Raw genomic sequence first — 15,766 nt, 5'->3', positions numbered from 1 at the left:
GCAGACAGGCTATCAAAGGCCTAACATAAAAAAACAATAGGCTCATGGCAGTTTCACAGCGGTTACATGGATACACGGGCAGGCAGCTTGGTGGTGGTGAGTGGAGGAGTATTTAAAGTAGGGACCGCAGACAGGCTATCAAAGGCCTAACATAACAAACAATAGGCTCATGGCAGTTTTACAGCGGTTACATGGATACACGGGCAGGCAGCTTGGTGCTGAGTGGAGGAGTATTTAAAGTATGGACCGCAGACAGGCTTCGAAGGCCTAACACAATAAAATGGGCTGGCTGTAGGCACTTTAAAATTGGTTCCAGGGGTACACGGGCAGCAGTGGTCTGGTCAGTGGAGGCCTAGTGGAAGGAGGGACCGCAGACAGGCTTCGAAGGCCTAACACAATAAAATGGGCTGGCTGTAGGCACTTTAAAATTGGTTCCAGGGGTACACGGGCAGCAGTGGTCTGGTCAGTGGAGGCCTAGTGGAAGTATGGACCGCAGACAGGCTTCGAAGGCCTAACACAATAAAATGGGCTGGCTGTAGGCACTTTAAAATTGGTTCCAGGGGTACACGGGCAGCAGTGGTCTGGTCAGTGGAGGACTAGTGGAAGTATGGACCGCAGACAGGCTTCGAAGGCCTAACACAATAAAATGGGCTGGCTGTAGGCACTTTAAAATTGGTTCCAGGGGTACACGGGCAGCAGTGGTCTGGTCAGTGGAGGCCTAGTGGAAGGAGGGACCGCAGACAGGCTTCGAAGGCCTAACACAATAAAATGGGCTGGCTGTAGGCACTTTAAAATTGGTTCCAGGGGTACACGGGCAGCAGTGGTCTGGTCAGTGGAGGACTAGTGGAAGGAGGGAGCGCAGAAAGGCTTCAAAGGCCTAAAATAACAAACAATAGGCTCATGGCAGTTTTACAGCGGTTACATGGATACACGGGCAGGCAGCTTGGTGGTCAGTGGAGGAGTAGGGACCGCAGACAGGCTATCAAAGGCCTAAAATAACAAACAATAGGCTCATGGCAGTTTTACAGCGGTTACATGGATACACGGGCAGGCAGCTTGGTGCTGAGTGGAGGAGTAGTGCAAGGAGTGTCTGTCCCAGTACTCCCAAAATATAAATAGATGTTAATGTCTCGCAAAACAACCAAAACAAAAAAAAAGATGGCATACTTAGGTACAGGGGTGGGCTCATCTGCTGTGTTTCTGACATAGTAATTTGGCAGTAACTATTTAATGGTGCCAATATAGGACACAGACACAGACTACTTTAAGTTGCATCATAGATGTCTACAAATTTGTATTGTCAGTGCCAGACATTGAATGATGTCAGCGAATAGACTAAAGATTGGTGGAGCTGTGCGACATAATTTTGCACGTAGTAGAGCCCAGTTTGAGCTGGGGTAGGGGGGAACTCTCTTGAGGCCGGCGGGACCGCCCCAGGGCCACTCATGTTACAACGGTGTGTCTGACGTTGGGTGCGCACCACCACCGCCAGAGACACTACATTGTACTATGAGGGACCCAGTAGCAATGCCGTCAACCAAAAGCGAGCACACCCACCTCTTCAGACAAACAGCAGTCTCACGGGTGCTTGCGCCAAGTCGCGATACCACGGCCCCGTGTGGGGAGTTTGGCCATTTAGGGAGGTGTAAACATGTCGTATGCTGTACAATCTGCAGCAGCAAATTAGACATTAGAAAAGTAATTCACAGGCAAGAGCTTTTCATAGGAAAGCTAGGTGTCGGCCGGGCAAGGTGGGGCAAAAGATTTTGAAATCCAGTTGTGGTTCATTTTAATGAATGTTAGATCGTCAACATTTTGGGTAGCCAGACGAGTCCTTTTTTCGGTTAATATTGACCCTGCAGCACTGAATACTCTTTCTGATAGGACACTTGCTGCCGGGCAAGCAAGCTCCTGCAATGCATATTCTGCCAATTCTGGCCAGGTGTCTAATTTGGAGGCCCAGTAATCAAATGGGAATGACGGTTGAGGGAGAACATCGATAAGGGATGAAAAATAGTTAGTAACCATACTGGACAAATGTTGTCTCCTGTCACTTTCAATTGATGCAGCAGTACCTGTCCTGTCTGCGGTCATAGCAAAATCACTCCACAACCTGGTCAGAAAACCCCTCTGTCCAACGCCACTTCTGATGTGTGCACCCCTAACACTCCTAGTCTGCTGCCCCCTGGAGCTCGTGTGAGAACGATCACGTGCGCTGTGTGCTGGGAATGCCTGAAGCAAACGGTCAACAAGAGTTGATTGTTTGGTTGCTAATATTAGTTCCAAGTTCTCATGTGGCATAATATTTTGCAATTTGCCTTTATAGCGTGGATCAAGGAGGCAGGCCAACCAGTAATCGTCATCGTTCATCATTTTCGTAATGCGTGTGTCCCTTTGTAGGATACGTAAGGCATAATCCGCCATGTGGGCCAAAGTTCCACTTGTCAAATCTCCGGTTGTGATTGGTTGAGGGGCAGTTGCAGGCAAATCTACGTCACTTGTGTCCCTCAAAAAACCAGAACCCGGCCGTGACACGCAACCAATTTCCTGTGCCCCCGTGAAAGTTTCCGCATTAAAAATATACTCATCCCCATCATCCTCCTCGTCCTCCACCTCCTCTTCGCCCGCTACCTCGTCCTGTACACTGCCCTGACCAGACAATGGCTGACTGTCATCAAGGCTTCCCTCTTCCTCTGGTGCAGACGCCTGCTCCTTTATGTGCGTCAAACTTTGCATCAGCAGACGCATTAGGGGGATGCTCATGCTTATTACGGCGTTGTCTGCACTAACCAGCCGTGTGCATTCCTCAAAACACTGAAGGACTTGACACATGTCTTGTATCTTCGACCACTGCACACCTGACAACTCCATGTCTGCCATCCTACTGCCTGCCCGTGTATCCTCCCACAAATAAATAACAGCACGCCTCTGTTCGCACAGTCTCTGAAGCATGTGCAGTGTTGAGTTCCACCTTGTTGCAACGTCTATGATTAGGCGATGCTGGGGAAGGTTCAAAGACCGCTGATAGGTCTGCATACGGCTGGCGTGTACAGGCGAACGTCGGATATGTGAGCAAAGTGCACGCACTTTGAGGAGCAGGTCGGAGAACCCAGGATAAGTTTTCAATAAGCACTGCACCACCAGGTTTAAGGTGTGAGCCAGGCAAGGAATGTGTTTCAGTTGGGAAAGGGAGATGGCAGCCATGAAATTCCTTCCGTTATCACTCACTACCTTGCCTGCCTCAAGATCTACTGTGCCCAGCCACGACTGCGTTTCTTGTTGCAAGAACTCGGACAGAACTTCCGCGGTGTGTCTGTTGTCGCCCAAACACTTCATAGCCAATACAGCCTGCTGACGCTTGGCAGTAGCTGGCCCATAATGGGACAACTGGTGTGCAACAGTGTCATCTGCCGATGGAGTGGTTGGCCGACTGCGTTCTGTGGAAGAGCTGTAGCTTCTGCAGGAGGACGAGGAGGAGGAGGAGGGGGTGCGAACGCCTACAGCCAACTGTTTCCTAGACCGTGGGCTAGGCACAACTGTCCCTAAATTGATGTCGCCTGTGGACCCTGCATCCACCACATTCACCCAGTGTGCCGTGATGGACACATAACGTCCCTGGCCATGCCTACTGGTCCATGCATCTGTAGTCAGGTGCACCTTTGTACTCACAGATTGCCTGAGTGCATGGACGATGCGCTGTTTAACATGCTGGTGCAGGGCTGGGATGGCTTTTCTGGAAAAAAAGTGTCGACTGGGTAGCTCGTATCGTGGTTCAGCGTACTCCATCAGGGCTTTGAAAGCTTCGCTTTCAACTAACCGGTAGGGCATCATCTCTAACGAGATTAGTCTAGCTATGTGGGCGTTAAAACCCTGTGTACGCGGATGCGAGGATAAGTACTTCCTTTTTCTAACCAGAGTCTCATGTAGGGTGAGCTGGACTGGAGAGCTGTAGATCGTGGAACTTTCGGGTGTGCCGGTGGACATGGCAGACTGAGAGACGGTTGGAGACGGTATTGTTTCCGCCGGTGCCCTACATGCAATATTTCCTCCTACAAAACTGGTGATTCCCTGACCCTGACTGCTTTTGGCTGGCAAAGAAACCTGCACAGATACTGCCGGTGGTGCGGAAAATGGTGGCCTTACAGTGACGGAAGGGATGTTGCGTTGCTGACTAGCTTCATTGGCCGAGGGTGCTACAACCTTGAGGGACGTTTGGTAGTTAGTCCAGGCTTGAGAATGCATGGTGGTTAAGTGTCTATGCATGCAACTAGTATTTAGACTTTTCAGATTCTGACCTCTGCTTAAGCTAGTTGAACATTTTTGACAGATGACTTTGCGCTGATCAGTTGGATGTTGTTTAAAAAAATGCCAGACTGCACTCTTCCTAGACTCTGATCCCTTTTCAGGGATTGCAGACTGAGCTTTAACCGGATGGCAACGCTGTGCTCCAACAGGTTTTGGCTTTGACACGCGTTTTGGTCCAGATACGGGCCCGGCAGATGGAACCTGTTGCGATGTTGATGCCTGCTGCGGCCCCTCCTCCACCTCCGCTTCTGAACTACTGCCGCCTGCACCCTGTTCCCCCAATGGCTGCCAATCGGGGTCAATAACTGGGTCATCTATTACCTCCTCTTCGAGCTCGTGTGCAACTTCGTCTGTGTCACTGTGTCGGTCGGTGGTATAGCGTTCGTGGCGGGGCAACATAGTCTCATCAGGGTCTGATTGTGGATCTGTACCCTGAGAGGGCAATGTGGTGGTCTGAGTCAAAGGAGCAGCATAGTACTCTGGCTGTGGCTGTGCATCAGTGCACTCCATGTCAGAATATACTTGTAATGGGCATGGCCTGTTAAATGTTTCACTTTCTAAGCCAGGGACGGTATGTGTAAAGAGCTCCATGGAGTGACCCGTTGTGTCGCCTGCTGCATCCTTCTCTCTTGTTGTAGTTTTTGCTGAGGAGGACAAGGAAGCGACTTGTCCCTGACCGTGAACATCCACAAGCGACGCGCTGCTTTTACATTTACCAGTTTCGGAAGAGGAGGCAAAAGAGCTAGAGGCTGAGTCTGCAATGTAAGCCAAAACTTGCTGTTGCTGCTCCGCCTTTAAAAGCGGTTTTCCTACTCCCAGAAAAGAGAGCGTTCGAGGCCTTGTGTAGCCTGACGACGAAACTGGCTCCACAGCTCCAGACTTAGGTGGAATATTTTTATCCCCACGACCACCTGATGCTCCACTACCACTACCATCATTACCAGCTGACAATGAACGCCCACGACGACCTCTTGCACCAGACTTCCTCATTGTTTTAAAATCTTAACCAAAGTAACTTTATTTGTTGCTATCAAACAACTTACACGGTGAGCTATAACTTCAGTATGATTTCAATATCCCTTAACAGGTTGGTGAGACCACAAGGAAAATCAGGCACAATGTTACACACTCTGTTTTCTGTGGCACAAAATCACAGAGATGACACACACGCAGGACTGTCACTCAAGCACTAATGTCAATATTAATCTCCCACCTAATTTATTTATTTTTTTTTCTCAGGGAGACTTTAGAAACCAAATAATATTAAAAAAAAAAAAAAAAAAGGCTTTCTATGGCCCACAATTAGAGAGAGAGAGGTGGCACAACCAGGAGTCAAGACTGGCGCACAAGCTGAAAGGGCAATATTACTCTCCCACTGTTTTTTATGTTTTTTTTGTTTTTTTCAGGGAGACTTTAGAAACCAAATAATATTAAAAAAACCAAAATAAAAAAAGGCTTTCTATGGCCCACTGAATGAGAGGGAGAGAGGTGGCACACCCAGGAGTCAAGACTGGCACACAAGCTGAAAGGGCAATATTACTCTCCCACTGTTTTTTTATGTATTTTTTGTTTTTTCAGGGAGACTTTAGAAACCCAATAATATTTAAAAAAAAAAATAAATAGGCTTTCTATGGCCCACTGAATGAGAGGGAGAGAGGTGACACACCCAGGAGTCAAGACTGGCACACAAGCTGAAAGGGCAATATTACTCTCCCACTGTTTTTTTAGGTTTTTTTTTTTTTTTCAGGGAGAATTAGAAACCAAATAATATTAAAAAAAAAAAAAAAATAGGCTTTCTATGGCCCACTGAATGAAAGGGAGAGAGGTGGCACACCCAGGAGTCAAGACTGGCACACAAGCTGAAAGGGCAATATTACTCTCCCACTGTTTTTTATGTTTTTTTTGTTTTTTTCAGGGAGACTTTAGAAACCAAATAATATTAAAAAAACCAAAAAAAAAAAAGGCTTTCTATGGCCCACTGAATGAGAGGGAGAGAGGTGGCACACCCAGGAGTCAAGACTGGCACACAAGCTGAAAGGGCAATATTACTCTCCCACTGTTTTTTTATGTATTTTTTGTTTTTTTCAGGGAGACTTTAGAAACCCAATAATATTTAAAAAAAAAAATAAATAGGCTTTCTATGGCCCACTGAATGAGAGGGAGAGAGGTGGCACACCCAGGAGTCAAGACTGGCACACAAGCTGAAAGGGCAATATTACTCTCCCACTGTTTTTTTATGTTTTTTTTGTTTTTTCAGGGAGACTTTAGAAACCCAATAATATTTAAAAAAAAAAATAAATAGGCTTTCTATGGCCCACTGAATGAAAGGGAGAGAGGTGGCACACCCAGGAGTCAAGACTGGCACACAAGCTGAAAGGGCAATATTACTCTCCCACTGTTTTTTTATGTATTTTTTGTTTTTTTCAGGGAGACTTTAGAAACCCAATAATATTTAAAAAAAAAAATAAATAGGCTTTCTATGGCCCACTGAATGAGAGGGAGAGAGGTGGCACACCCAGGAGTCAAGACTGGCACACAAGCTGAAAGGGCAATATTACTCTCCCACTGTTTTTTTAGGTTTTTTTTTTTTTTCAGGGAGACTTTTGAAACCAAATAATATTAAAAAAAAAAAAAAAAAAAAAATATAGGCTTGCTATAGCCCACTGAATGAGAGATAGCGCACACACAGCAGTGGCACACAAGCCCTGACTGAGGCCAATATTTTTCTCCCACTGATTGATGTAGTGTTTCTGTGTTGAGGTAGATTTTAGAACACAAATCACGGAAAAAATAAATAGGCTTTCTATGGCCCACTCAGTGAGAGATGGCACACACAGGGATGGCACTGTAGCAGAAATGCCAATCTTAATCTCCCACAAAAAAAAAACAAAAAAAAAAAAAAAACTGTCCTACAATTACTATCTCCCTGCAGTAATGTAAGCCAGGTATGGCAGGCAGCAATAGGAGTGGACTGATGCACAAATTAAATAAAAAGTGTGGACAAACAAAAAAGATAGCTGTGCAGAAAGGAAGGAACAAGAGGATATGTGCTTTGAAAAAAGCAGTTGGTTTCCACAGTGGCGTACACACAGCAATACAGCTATCACGGAGCCTTCTAGGGCAGCCCAATGAGCTACAGCGCTGAGGGGAAAAAAAAAAAAAAATAGCTTCCACTGTTCCTGCACACCGAAGGTGGTGTTGGACAGTGGAAATCGCTGCAGCACAAGCGGTTTGGTGGTTAGTGGACCCTGCCTAACGCTCTCCCTGCTTCTGATGAAGCGGCAGCAACCTGTCCCTAAGCTCAGATCAGCAGCAGTAAGATGGCGGTCGGCGGGAACGCCCCTTTATAGCCCCTGTGACGCCGCAGACAGCAAGCCAATCACTGCAATGCCCTTCTCTAAGATGGTGGGGACCAGGATCTATGTCATCACGCTGCCCACACTCTGCGTTCACCTTCATTGGCTGAGAAATGGCGCTTTTCGCGTCATTGAAACGCGACTTTGGCGCGAAAGTCGCGTACCGCATGGCCGACAAGCACAGGGGTCGGATCGGGTTTCATGAGACGCCGACTTAGCCAAAAGTCGGCGACTTTTGAAAATGATCGACCCGTTTCGCTCAACCCTACATATCACCTATGAAGTCTTGGGAGGCAATTGCGGGAGAGGGGTGTCTCTAGGGTCCCGGAAGAACTCCAGGCCTATCCGACAAACGGGTGCCGTTCTAACTGTAACATCAGGAAGGGACGGAAGATTAGAAGAACATCATTTAATCGAGTTGTGAGGGAACTTAAGAAACAGACACAACGGTTGTGGGGTACTTTCCGTAAGCACAGCAGGGAAGGACTACAACACATAGCGCTAAGAAGGAAGGCACCGATTTCCACCTGTGAAGTGAACTCTGGAGGTGCCATTGGACCGGCCGGACTTGCGCAGCCTGGTGAACCGTATTCTGGACTGAGGACTCAGAGATCTCCAGTAAAGAGGTAAAGAGACTGCAACCTGGTGTCCTCGTTATTTACCGCGACCTGCACCCCACAACTGCACCGTTACAACACCACTTATTGCACTGGACGTCCCCCACTGACAGACAGGGCCACGGACCGGGTCTAGCCACCGTGACAACCCCAGAGCAGAGACCCAGAGGCCCGGCTCCGGGTACCCCTCGGCCCTGCGGTGGTGTGGGGGCGCTCCAAACTTGGCGTCACGAACAGGATCTACTTAAGCCTGAAGAATCAGGTCATGTGTGCCTTGGAACTGTGATTTACTGTGCTTGGACTGTATTATGTTGCAAAGACTGTGTCCCGACATTCCCCGCCAAAACCGCCGCCATTATAACACTATGTGGCGCGCAGGGAGCATGGGGCGTGTCCTCGTGGGCGTAGCTTGGAAGAGTGGCGCGAAGATGGAGCCCGCCCCTCACCGTTATTACTATGTCCAGAGAATGTGCCCATCAAGGAGAAGGGCCCGCCTCCTAGTGTGGGATGGTGGAGGAGAAAAAGGCCGCCCTCCGGACGGGGAGGGGCAAGAACTGCTGGAGACCGCGAGGAAGAATGCGATTGGCAGCATGGAGCGCGGAAGCCACCCCGGAGAGGGAGAGGAGACCTGTGCCAGGTTCTACCAACGGGAGCCGGCGGAGTCTTTACCAGGCTGCATCACTAATCAGGAAATCCTCGGGGCGGAAGTGGAGGAGCTGTGCCGGCAGTTCCGGAGTCTGTGCCAGCGAGCAACCATCCCTGGCGAGGGGCCGCACCAGGCATCGCTCTCACCATTGACTACAGAGGAGACCGACACCGGAGATGCGGCGGGAGCAGGTAACGGCGCCGACCCGGGCGTGGCGATTGAGGAGCCCCTATTGGTGGATGTAGACTCGCCCCCACCACGACCACCCGGACGGGTGTGTAGCTGCATTGAATGCGAGAGGCCCTGGGAAACTCTGCAGACGGCCGATCGCCCCCTACAACCCACGCAGCTCCAGGGAGAATGGGTAACCTTCAAATGGACCCGCGCGGCCACTACCAATCTGATGGGGTTCCCAGGGGATGCCCAGGAGGAGGGGGAGAGTGTCGAGGTCATCCGCCAGAGGGAATACCGCCAACGGCTGCGGCAGCAAGAAGAGGAGTGGGCCCGCAAAAAGGAGCTCCGACGTCAGGCTGAGCGGGAGAAAGACCTTCAGAAGAAAGCCCAAGTCAGGCAGGCTACTGAGGAGAATTGGGGTCCGCAGCGATATGGCGTGGTCAACACCTTCCGGATGCAGGGAGGTTGGGGCTTTATTAAGGAGCCCGGTCTCGCCTTGGAAGTGTTCGTAAACCGGCGGGATGTAGAGGCGCATCTCATTGAGGGACACCCAGGCCGGGATCTCTATCCAGGAGACCGAGTTAAGTATACCCGCCACTGGGGGGATAAAGGGTGGTATGCCTTGCATGTACGTAAATACAAGCCGGAAGTGACACTACCACCCCCTGATGATTCCCCAAGACCTGCGGCCATTCCCCCGATCTCCCTGTGTGCCAAGTGTCTGCGGACCATCACTCCGAGGAGAACCGTGAGTACTCAGACCCCTATCCAGGGTGCTGATGCCCTTTATGTGGTGGCGGGAGGAGGGCAGTACTCACGGAGACCGCCCCCAGACTTAAAAGAATAAACCTCGATACCATGAATCTGTAAATAGTTACTGTTTTCTGTTGGGCTGCTAAACCCGTTCAGGGTAAACTCTTAAAGGGATCCCTTTGTTGACCCGGGATCCCTATTGTTTGTTTTTGTTACCAAAAGTTTTGCACAAGTTTTAAAAAAACTGCTGAATCATGAACAGTGCATGATCCGAACTCTTTTGTATATAGTTTGCACCTTATTAAAGGCGCTCCCTACTGGTTTTACTTAAACAAGGACTCTTTGCGAAGATACCGTACTGGAACCTTTGATGAGTATGGACTGGTAGCTTGAGAAGATGTGCTACCTCTCAGAGATTTGGTCCCCTCTTAAAGGGGATGTTCATTTGTTGCACGTAAATGGTGATATTGCTTTAAGACCGGTAGCAATAATGTCAATGGAAGAAAATGCTGATAATATTTACATGTAAAAGTTATATGTATGCCATTAGTTAATTGTAAAGGAATGCTGATAATGTTCTCTGAAAGAAAAAGTAAAAGGAAGTAATGAGAAAGTTTAATGTTGTGAAAAGAAGATAGTTGATAATGTTGATAAGAAAAGGGGGGGGATAGAAGGTAAACCCTGCGTTCCCCATCGAAAGTTAGTAATGTGTTACTAAGGACAGAAAGTGAACCCGTAAGGGTTAGTGGGTGAGTCCTTATAGGAGCCAAGTAGAGCCGGCTCAGTGTTCTCAAACTGAAAGAAAAGTTATGTTCTATACTGTGTATAGTAGTTGAAAAGGCAGTAGGCCCTGGCTGAACGGGGCGGTCCTGTAACAGAAAGGAGAGGCAGTAGGTCTGGTGCCGATAGGACAGGCGGTCCTGCAGATCCAAAGTAGGAGAATGAAAAAGTTAAAGTGCCTTATAATGTGATTATAGAAAGGTCTTTAGTGGATTTAGAGTGTGAGTCCTTAAAGGCAATGTTAAATTATTGTTCAACAATTTTGCACTTAAGTAGAATGCCCGGTTGGGTAACAAGTAAATTATAGCATGTTGCTATGATATTTTTTTGCCATGTTTGTAACGTTCAAGTGTCCTTACCTCCCATAAAGGGAAGCCTGTTCAAGTATACTTATTGTCATTGCACTCAACAAAATTGTATGTCTTTTTGCTAACTTGTATTGTTGTTTTCTTCCCAGTCCCGGAGTACTGTGTTTAACCAGGGGGGAGTGCAGCGCCCCAGAGTCCTGGTCGTTGCAGTACTGTGGCTCCGCCACTATGGGGAGCCATGGTGCGTCCGATGGCACTGAAGGAGTTCATCTGATCAGGTATCACAGACACCAATACATTTCACAGCCGGGCCTCCGGGGGGAGCTAAGGGTTCTATTCATTAGGCCACTCCCCACCATAGTGGGTAAACTGGGGGTCAGGCAGGAAGTTAGATCAGAAAGCTGACTGGATTGGACGAAGCAACACCTAGTGGCAGAGGGTGTTGTGGAGGAAGAGACAGTAGGGTCTCTGTCAGGGGTGGGATCCTGACAGAGGCTTGGCATTGAAAAGAACGTAACGGGTCCGCGCCAGCTCCGGGAAGCGGCGGGACCCAAGAAGGGACTAGAAGCGAGATAGATTGTGCTGAGTGAGAAACGAGATCAAGCAATAGGAGAATTCCAGTAGGGGTCGTGCTGTAAGACCGGAGCAACACCCTACTGAGGCGCACTACCGGTGGCCGGAACGCCGAGGGAGTATTATAACATTCAGCTTCAAGCAATACTCTAAACAGCGGCAGGACAGTCAGTTTAAGGCGGGCTGTCTAACACATATCACCTATGAAGTCTTGGGAGGCAATTGCGGGAGAGGGGCGTCTCTAGGGTCCCGGAAGAACTCCAGGCCTATCCGACAAACGGGTGCCGTTCTAACTGTAACATCAGGAAGGGACGGAAGATTAGAAGAACATCATTTAATCGAGTTGTGAGGGAACTTAAGAAACAGACACAACGGTTGTGGGGTACTTTCCGTAAGCACAGCAGGGAAGGACTACAACACATAGCGCTAAGAAGGAAGGCACCGATTTCCACCTGTGAAGTGAACTCTGGAGGTGCCATTGGACCGGCCGGACTTGCGCAGCCTGGTGAACCGTATTCTGGACTGAGGACTCAGAGATCTCCAGTAAAGAGGTAAAGAGACTGCAACCTGGTGTCCTCGTTATTTACCGCGACCTGCACCCCACAACTGCACCGTTACAACACCACTTATTGCACTGGACGTCCCCCACTGACAGACAGGGCCACGGACCGGGTCTAGCCACCGTGACAACCCCAGAGCAGAGACCCAGAGGCCCGGCTCCGGGTACCCCTCGGCCCTGCGGTGGTGTGGGGGCGCTCCACATGGCTCATATTACTCCCCTGTATGCATGGCTCATATTCCCCCCCTGTATGCATGGCTCATAATTCCCCCCCCTGTATGCATGGCTCATATTCCCCCCCCCCCCTTGTATGCATGGCTCATATTCCCCCCCTGTATGCATGGCTCATATTCCCCCCCTGTATGCATGGCTCATATTCCCCCCCTGTATGCATGGCTCATATTCCCCCCCCTGAATGCATGGCTCATATTCCCCCCCCGTATGCATGGCTCATATCCCCCCTATATGCATGGCTCATATCCCCCGCTGTATACATGGCTTATCTCTCCACCCCCCGCTCCCGCTCCTGCTCCCATCTTGCATGGCGCGATGGCTTATGTCCTCCTTCATCCCCCCGTCCTTCATACTCACCTGTCCCTCACCGCGCGGCCGCGCCGACATCCCTCTGGCTCTGTCCCGACTCCCAGCGCAGCACCTTCTTCCTGCGTGAGCGGTCATGTGATACCGCTCATTAAGGTCATGAATAGGTGGGCGGCCGGGGGGGGGGGCCGTGGGGGCAGTCGGTCAGGAGGTGACCCAGGACTTATAAAAAAAAAACAAACAACAACAACAAACCTTGCTCAGGTGCCGCCCCCTGCATTGTCCCGGCCCTAGGCACGTGCCCTCAAGTGCCTAGTGGCAAATACAGCCCTGCATAGTCCCCTCATCCCTATCCTGGTATGCATAGCCTCCTCAAGCCAATTTTGGCATGCATGGTCCCCTCATCCCTATCCTGGTATGCTGGGTCCCCATCTCCATTCTGATATGTATTGCCCCATCCTTATCTTGTATGATTGGCTCCAAACCCAATCCTGGTATGCATGGCCCCATAAGAAAAGCATTTTAAAAAAGCAAACATTATCCTTACCTTCCTGCGCTCGCAGTGTCTTGTTCCGATGCCAGCAGCTGCGTCAGTGCATGACGTCATGCACTGCTTACAAGCCGAGGACAGCTGATGGAATACTCATTGCTCTCCACAAAGGGACTATGTGCATGGAGAGTAATGAATATTTATTGCTATTTAATAGCGGGTACAGTGTTAGCCACAGCCGCCGGCTTCCTGCAGCTGCCGGGTGTTCCACGTGTGCCCATTAATAAAGAGAATGAATATTCACTGCATTACACACCTATGGGAGTGGAGAGCAGTAAATATTCATTCCCTTAAATAGCAGGCACACGCGAAAGCCCGGCAGCTGCAGGAATCCGGCTACTGCGGCTAACAGCGTGTCCGCTATTAAACAGAAATGAAAATTCACTGCTCTCCACTCACATGGGTATGGAATGCAGTGAATATTCATTTCTCTTTAGCAGCAGGCACAGGAGTTAGCAGCGGTAGCTGGCTCCTGCCTCCAGTCACCCGCTGCTCTGCCGCTGCTGCTCCCCCACCTGCAAATTCACACCCAGAGCAGATACATCCGGACTATAAGATGCACCCCCCCATTGTTCTCCACATTTTTGGAGGAAAAAAGTGCGTCTTAAAGTCTGAAAAATACGCTACGTGTTTTTCTGTCACCCATGACAGCACCAATGAGAGAATTACAGAGAACCAATGCCACGTAGGGAGGGACCACAGCCTCAAGAACCCTTCTCCCAAACATCAGATCATAGGAGGGTGATAGATCCAGTCTATAGTGCCTATAAAATGTAGCAGGAGAAGAACAAGACGCAGCCGTACAAATCTGCTCAATGGACATGTCAGATTTTTCTGCCCAGGAGGTTACCATCGCTCTCGTAGAGTGGGCTTTTAGGTTTTATGGCACCACTCAACTTGCCTGTGTGTAGGCTATCTTGATGGCTTCTCTTATCCACCTCGATAAGATAGCTTTCAAAACCCTTGACCCCTTTCTCGTCCCCTGGAAGGAGATAAAGAGCCCTATCCTTCCTCCATGACTCCGTTAGTTGCTAAATACTGCATAATGGATCTTCTCCTGACATCGAAGGTGTGAATTCCTTAGGGTACTGTCACACAGTGGCACTTTGGTTGCTACGATGGCACGATCCGTGACGTTCCAGCGATATAGTTACGATATCGCTGTGTCTGACACGCTACTGCGATCAGGGACCCCGCTGAGAATCGTACTTCGTAGCAGATCGTTTGAAACTTTATTTCGTCGTCAAGTGTCCCGCTGTGGCGGCATGATCGCAGCGTGTAGCAAAGGTGTGCACGATATTCCCAATGTCCCGTATGACTTCTACATCGCAACTACGTCATGAAATTATCGCTCCAGCGCCGTGCATTGCAAAGTGTGACCGCAGTCTACGATGCTGGAGCGATAATCAAGCGACGCTGCAACGTCACGGATCGTGCCGTCGGAGCGATCAAAGTGCCACTGTGTGACAGTACCATTAGGATTTTTAGAGACCTGACAGAAGGATGGTAATGTAATATTACATGAGATCTCTGGAACTTTGGTACGACCTTAGGTAAAAAAGCCGGGCGAGGCTTCAAGATTACTCCATACTCCAAAACTAAGGTGAAGGCAGGACTCGCAGACAGAGCCTGTAAGTCACTCTCCCTACGGGCTGAAGTTAAACCTACCAGCAGAATGGTCTTTAGGGTGATCAGTTTATAGAACTCAAATTTAGGGGCTCAAAAGAGGGACCTGTCAATTCATCTAGTACTAAATTCAAGTCCCAGATTCTTGATACTGAGAGTGGTTTGGCTCTAGTACATGCTTTTATGAACCTGACCACCACATGTTCCCTGACAAGTTGTAGTTGTATAGCGCCCCTAAGGCTGATACCTGAACCTTTAGGGTGCTGAGTGAAAGCCCCTGTTCCAGCCCCTTCTGAAGGAACTCTAGGATCACTTTGAGAGGTAACTTCCCTCCCAAAGCAGATCCTGTGGATGACAGGAACTTCCTCTAAGTTCTGCCATATATTTTTGTGTTAATCGGCTTTCTACTACCCAGCAGGGTGGAGACCAGACTGACTGACTGACTCAGTCAGTGCGGGAAGCAGACGGCAAGGGACCTGACGGACACCGGAATGTGAGTATGTACTGTTTGTTTTTTTTTTACATTTACGACGGTAACCAGGGTAAACATCGTGTTACTAAGCGCGGCCCTGCGCTTAGTAACCCGATGTTTACCCTGGTTACCCGGGGACCTCGGCATCGTTGGTCGCTGGAGAGCTGTCTGTGTGACAGCTCCCCAGCGATCACACAACGACTTACCAACGATCACGGCCAGGTCGTATCGCTGGTCGTGATCGTTGGTAAATCGTTTTGTGAGACGGTACCCTTAGTTTGAGAAGAGTCAGAGAGAAACACCAACGTCCTCCAAACTCAAAAAAAAGGACAATAGCCAACTGCTACAGCTCCAAGCCTCAACAGGGAAATGCAAATGGAAATATCAACCGTGCTTGCCAGCAGCAAGCATATCAACACTCAGATCCAGGTGTGGCCATTAGCACCGGTAGAGGTGGCCACTCGTCTGCAAAGCAAACTACTGAGACCTTCTGCAGACAGATTCAGT

The sequence above is a fragment of the Ranitomeya variabilis genome, chromosome 4 (assembly GCF_051348905.1).
Source record: "Ranitomeya variabilis isolate aRanVar5 chromosome 4, aRanVar5.hap1, whole genome shotgun sequence".
Lineage (NCBI taxonomy): Eukaryota > Metazoa > Chordata > Amphibia > Anura > Dendrobatidae > Ranitomeya > Ranitomeya variabilis.
This window is presented reverse-complemented; position numbering follows the sequence as displayed.